Consider the following 6,309-nt stretch of genomic DNA (forward strand, 5'->3'; position numbering starts at 1 on the left):
CATAAGAAATACTGGGCTGGATGAAACACAAGTTGGAATCAAGATTGCTGAGAGAAATATCAATAACCTCAGATATACAGATGACACCACACTTACGGTAGACAACGAAGGGGAACTAAAGAGCCTCTTGATGAAAGTGAAAGAGGAGAGTGAAAAACTGGGCTTAGAACTCAACATTCAGAAAACTAAGATCATGACATCTAGTTCTATCACTTCATGGCAAATAGATGGGGAAACAGTGGAAACAGTGACAGACTTAATCTTTTGGAGTTCCAAAATCACTGGAGATGGTGACTGCAGCCATGAAATTAAAAGACACTTCCTCCTTGGAAGAAAAGTTATGACCAACCTAGACAGCATATTAAAAAGCAGAGACATTACTTTGCCTACAAATATCCACCTAGTCAAATCTATGGTTTTTCCAGTAGTCATGTATGGATGTGAGAGTTGGACTATAAAGAAAGCTGAGCACAGAAGAATCAATGCTCTTGAACTGTGGTGTTGACGAAGACTCTTGAGAGTCCCTTGGACTGCAAGGAGATCCATCCAGTCCATCCTAAAAGAAATCAATCCTGAATACTCTTTGAGAGGACTGATGCTGAAGCTGAAACTCCAATACTTTGGCCACCTAATGCAAAGAGCTGATTCATTTGAAAAGACCCTGATGTTGGGAAAGATTGAAGGCAGGAGAAGAAGGGGATGACAGAGGATGAGATGGTTGGATGGCATCACTGACTCAATGGACATGAGCTTGAGTAAGTTCCGGGAGTTGGTGATGGACAGGGAAGTCTGGCATGCTGTAGTCCATGGGGTCACAAAGAGTCAGACATGACTGAGCGACAGAACTGACCTGAACTGAACTGACTCTGTAAGGGCTTCCCAAATGGCACTAGTGGTAAGAAACTGTTGGCCAATGCTGGAGGCATAAGAGATATGTGTTTGATTCCTGGATTGGGAAGATCCCTGGAGAAGGAAGTGGCAAGAATTCCAGTATTCTTGCCTGAAGAATCTTATGATCAACAGAGCTTGGCACACTATGGTCCATAGGGTCACAAAGAGCTGGACATGACTAAAGCAACTTAGCACCTTAACTCCATGAAGGTGCATTTTTTTTTCACTTTGATTGTAATATGCTAACTACTCTACCAATGACCTAACCATAGTCCTTTCTGTGAAAAATTATTTTATTTTAAAAATAAACATAAGCCTTTATATAAAACAGGCAGTTGAATTCATTATATTGCATATTAAACATCAACTTTAATGCAGCAGAGAAGAAGATAAGAAGAGTAATTACCAGAGGAAAGAAATGCACGAAACCGAAACCTTATCTGATGTCTTGCTCAAACCAGCAAAATCACTTTTAAAAAGAAATATAAACCTATATCTATCCATACACATTCTTACAGATCAAGCCTACCTCAGTCAGATTCTGGGTGATATCTCACACAGAGTAACAGAGATAGACAGAAAATGATCGAGTGCTGTGTGCCTTTTTGTATGTAGCATATTTTATCTGATTTACCCACTCTATTTCTTCTGTCTGCCTCCCTTTCACTGATAGTACAGTTAAGTACAACTTTGACTCTAAGTTAGTAAAAATACAAAACATTAAAAATATATAAAATAAAAAAGATACAAAATTTGGGCAATTAATTATTCCTACTTTTATAGCTAAATTCTTAGAGGAATCTCTAAAATGAATTCGTATTTTTATATACTTTTTCCATCCTTAATTAAACTATTTATTCTTTAGGAATTAAGGCAAGTGAAATAATTGAATATTAATTAATTACTATAGAAGAGTCCTTAGACATCAAGGAGATCAAACCAGTCAATCCTAAAGGAAATCAACCCTGGAATTAATCCTGAAATCAACACTGGAAGGACTAATGCTGAAGCTAAAGCTTCAACACTTTGGCTAGCTGATGCAAAGAGCAGACTCATTGGGAAAAAACCCGATGATGGGAAAGATTGAGGGCAGGAGGAGAAGTGAGCGACAGAGGATGAGATGGTTGGATGGCATCACCAACTCAATGGACATAAGTTTGAGAAAACTCCCAGAGATAGTGAAGGACAGGGAAACCTAGTGTGCTGCAAAGTGAAAAGTGAAGTCTCTCAGTCATGTCCAACTCTTTGCGACCCCATGGACTGTAGCCTACCAGGTTCCTCCATCCATGGGATTTTCCAGGCAAGAGTACTGGAACGGGTTTCCATACTGCAGGAGGGTTGCAAAGAGTTGGACATGACTTAGCAACTGAACAACAACAACAATGTTATGCAGAAGAAAAAGACTATGTATCTATACAGAGGGATGGGCTTCCCTGGTGGCTCAGTGGTAAAGACTTTGCCTGCCAATGCAGGAGACATTGGTTCAATCCCTGATCTGGGAAGAACTCCTGGAGAAGGAAACGGCAACCACTCCAGTATTTTTGCCTGGGGAATCCCATGGATAGAAGAGCCTGGCAGGCTACAATCCATGGGGCTACAGACACAACTTAGCAAGTGAACAACATATAGAATGATATATAGATATATCTATCTATTTATATATAGATATCTCTATCCAGAAGATATTATGAAGAGATGACAAGAATACACAGAAGAACTGTACAAAAAAAGATCTTTATGACCCAGATAATCACAATGGTGTGATCACTGACCTAGAGCCCGACATCCTGGAATGTGAAGTCAAGTGGGCCTTAGGAACTATCAGTATGAACAAAGTTAGTGGAGGTGATGGAATTCCAGTTGAGCTATTTCAAATCCTGGAAGATGATGCTGTGAAAGTGCTGCACCCAATATGCCAGCAAATTTGGAAAACTCAGCAGTGGCCACAGGACTGGAAAAGGTCAGTTTTCATTCCAATCCCAAAGAAAGGCAATTCCAAAGAATGCTCAAACTACTGCACAATTGCACTCATCTCACACACTAGTAAAGTAATGCTCAAAATTCTCCAAGCCAGGCTTCAGCAATATGTGAACTGTGAACTTCCTGATGTTCAAGCTGGTTTTAGAAAAGGCAGAGGAACCAGAGACCAAATTGCCAACATCTGCTGGATCATGGAAAAAGCAAGAGAATTTCAGAAAAACCTCTATTTCTGCTTTATTGACTATGCCAAAGCCTTTGACTGTGTGGATCACAATAAACTGTGGAAAATTCTGAAAGAGATGGGAATACCAGAACACCTGATCTGCCTCTTGAGAAATTTGTATGCAGGTCAGGAAGCAACAGTTAGAACTGGACATGGAACAACAGACTGGTTCCAAATAGGAAAAGGAGTACATCAAGGCTGTATAGTGTCACCCTGCTTATTTAACTTATATGCAGAGTACATAATGAGAAACACTGGACTGGAAGAAACACAAGCTGGAATCAAGATTGCTGGGAGAGATATCAATAACCTCAGATATGCAGATGACACCACCCTTATGGCAGAAAGTGAAGAGGAACTCAAAAGCCTCTTGATGAAAGTGAAAGTGGAGAGTGAAAAAGTTGGCTTAAAGCTCAACATTCAGAATACGAAGATCATGGCATCTGGTCCCATCACTTCATGGCAAATCGATGGGGAAACAGTGGGAACAGTGTTAAACTTTATTTTTGGGGGCTCCAAAATCACTGCAGATGGTGACTGTAGCAATGAAATTAAAAGACGTTTACTCCTTGGAAGGAAAGTTATGACCAACCTGCTGCCACTGATAAGTCGCTCTAATCGTGTCTGACTCTGTACGACCCCATGGACGGCAGCCCACCAAGCTCTGCCGTCCCTGGGATTCTCCAGGCAAGAACACTGGAGTGGGTTGCCATTTCCTTCTCCATCTTCTTTCTCTATGACCAACTTAGATAGCTTATTCAAAAGCAGAGGCATTACTTTGCCAACAAAGGTTCGTCTAGTCAAGGCTATGGTTTTTCCTGTGGTCATGTATGGATGTGAGAGTTGGACCGTGAAGAAGGCTGAGTGCTGAAGAATTGATGCTTTTGAACTGTGGTGTTAGAGAAGACTCTTGAGAGTCTCTTGGACTGCAAGGAGATCCAACCAGTCCATTCTGAAGGAGATCAGCCCTAGGATTTCTTTGGAAGGAATGATGCTAAAGCTGAAACTCCAGTACTTTGGCCACCTCATGCGAAGAGTTGACTCATTGGAAAAGACTCTGATGGTGGGAGGGATTGGGGGCAGGAGGAGAAGGGGACAACAGAGGATGAGATGGCTGGATGGCATCACTGACTTGATGGATGTGAGTCTGAGTGAACTCCGGGAGTTGGTGATGGACAGGGAGGCCTGGCATGCTGCGATTCATGGGGTTGCAAAGAGTTGGATACAAGTGAGTGACTGAACTAACTAACTAACTAACTATCTCTATCCAGGAGAATATCTTCCTACCTGCTGCACCTGTGGGGAACACTAGTTGCAAATCCTCTTTCTCTCATCTCTTTAAGCTACATGTGAATGACTGATTATTCTACTTTGTTCCCCTGTTTCACATTAAATCTCAGCTTGAATGGAGTAATTAAATATACAAACTGCATTATATCTGTGTAATAGACATTTATCATTCTTTTAGAACACATGTCATGATTGAATACTTTTAGTATATATGAAAGTTCTCCTAAAGGGAAATACAGAAATCTGTCTTTCTTACCAAAGTGCATAGATTTGATCATGGTTCCACAAATCAAATTCACTGTGTGAAGCCTTAATCTAGAAACAAGTCTTGTGGAGAATCAAGCAACACATGGCATTTTGATCATGTTATGGGAGGCTAACAATGTTCCACTTTCAGAGTCAGTTTGGCAGTAATTCTAGCAGTTGTGCCTGATGGTAGCATGTGCACATTAAGCTGCAGGGTCTGTGAGTGACTGGCTGGGGTCAGTGCATTTCCATTGGAACCATCTTGTAGTTCCATTGTCTTAATGCTCCTCACTATGAGTCATTACAGCCTGGTATTCAGAATTTCTTAAGATTCTGTGGGCTTAATAACAACAATTGATCAATTCATTTCCTCTAGAAACTATTTAAAGATGTTTTGATTGATTGCAAACACACAAAGAAAAATCCTCTGACTCATACACTCTAATACAAATTTTAAATCATATAAAATAATTTGTTACTTCAAGTTATTTGAAATAAGTAATAGAGAATATGTATCTATAAGAACACAGAGCAGAAGCCATTGAAATCAATACCCTCAGAAAATGAAGTAATATTTTCACTTGCTAGGGAAATATTTTTTTTCATACTTTTATACTTCGTGACACTTTTATTTTATTTTATTTTTTTGAGCAGTGCAGCCTTTATTAAGGTCGGGCCCCGGCTCACTTGGAGCTGGTGTACTTGGTCACGGCCTTGGTGCCCTCGGACACAGCGTGCTTGGCCAGCTCCCCAGGCAGCAGCAGACGCACGGCCGTCTGGACCTCCCGGGACGTCAGTGTGGTTCAGCCCGAGTACTGGGCCAGCCGGGCGGCCTCACCAGACAGCCGCTCAAACAGATTGTTCACAAATGAGTTCGTGATGCTCATGGCCTTGGAGGAGATGCCGATGTCGGGGTGCACCTGCTTCAGCACCTTATAGATGTACATGGAGTAGGTTTCTTTGCCCCGGCTGCACCTTCTGGACTTCTTGTCCCCAGGACTCTGGCCCCGCGGGCCCCCAGACTGCTGCAGCTGTCCGTGCCCGGCGCTCATCCTCCAGTGTACTTCATGACACTTTTATTTTATACTCTGAATGCAATATGCAGTTTAGGTACATAAAGGAAAAAGGGGCTCCATTAGAAATATGGTTAATATATAATTGCAAGTTGTGGCTTATTGTTAAGATATTACCTTGTTCCATACAAACACACCTTTAATCTTTGAGAGAGATGTCTGATGATGTTAATGACTCTCTTTAATTTTTATCTTATAAAAGTTTTCAATAAGTTTCCAAATGAGCTGTGAGCCTTTGCTTATATGGTTGCTTTCTATATACAAATATAAGGTAATAATGTAATAATATGGTCAGCTTTCTTTGTAAGGACTCTGGAAAGAAAACAATTCAAGGGCAATGCCCCAAATCATTGTTATTTGTAGATATTTTTTTAAAAAGTATATAGGAAGTGTCTTGGTTCAGAAAAAAAATAATGAAGTAGAAAATTTGACAGAAATAGATTTTTGCTATGAAAGGTGATTTAAACTCACCCTCATGCTATGATTTATTTTTTATTTATTTATTTATTTATTTTACTTTTTCCCCAAAAGCTTTATTTTTTTTCTGTTTTTTTTTTTTAAACTTTACAATATTGTATTGGTTTTGCCATATATCAACATGAATCC

General features: G+C 40.3%; 1 pseudogene; it reads right to left on the reverse strand.

Moving 5' to 3' along the window:
- Nucleotides 1-5,287: 5,287 nt before the first annotated feature.
- Nucleotides 5,288-5,682, reverse strand: LOC133254337 (histone H2B type 2-K1-like; annotated as a pseudogene).
- Between the last annotated feature and the right edge of the window lie 627 nt (nucleotides 5,683-6,309).

This window comes from Bos javanicus, chromosome 1, assembly GCF_032452875.1.
Source record: "Bos javanicus breed banteng chromosome 1, ARS-OSU_banteng_1.0, whole genome shotgun sequence".
NCBI lineage: Eukaryota > Metazoa > Chordata > Mammalia > Artiodactyla > Bovidae > Bos > Bos javanicus.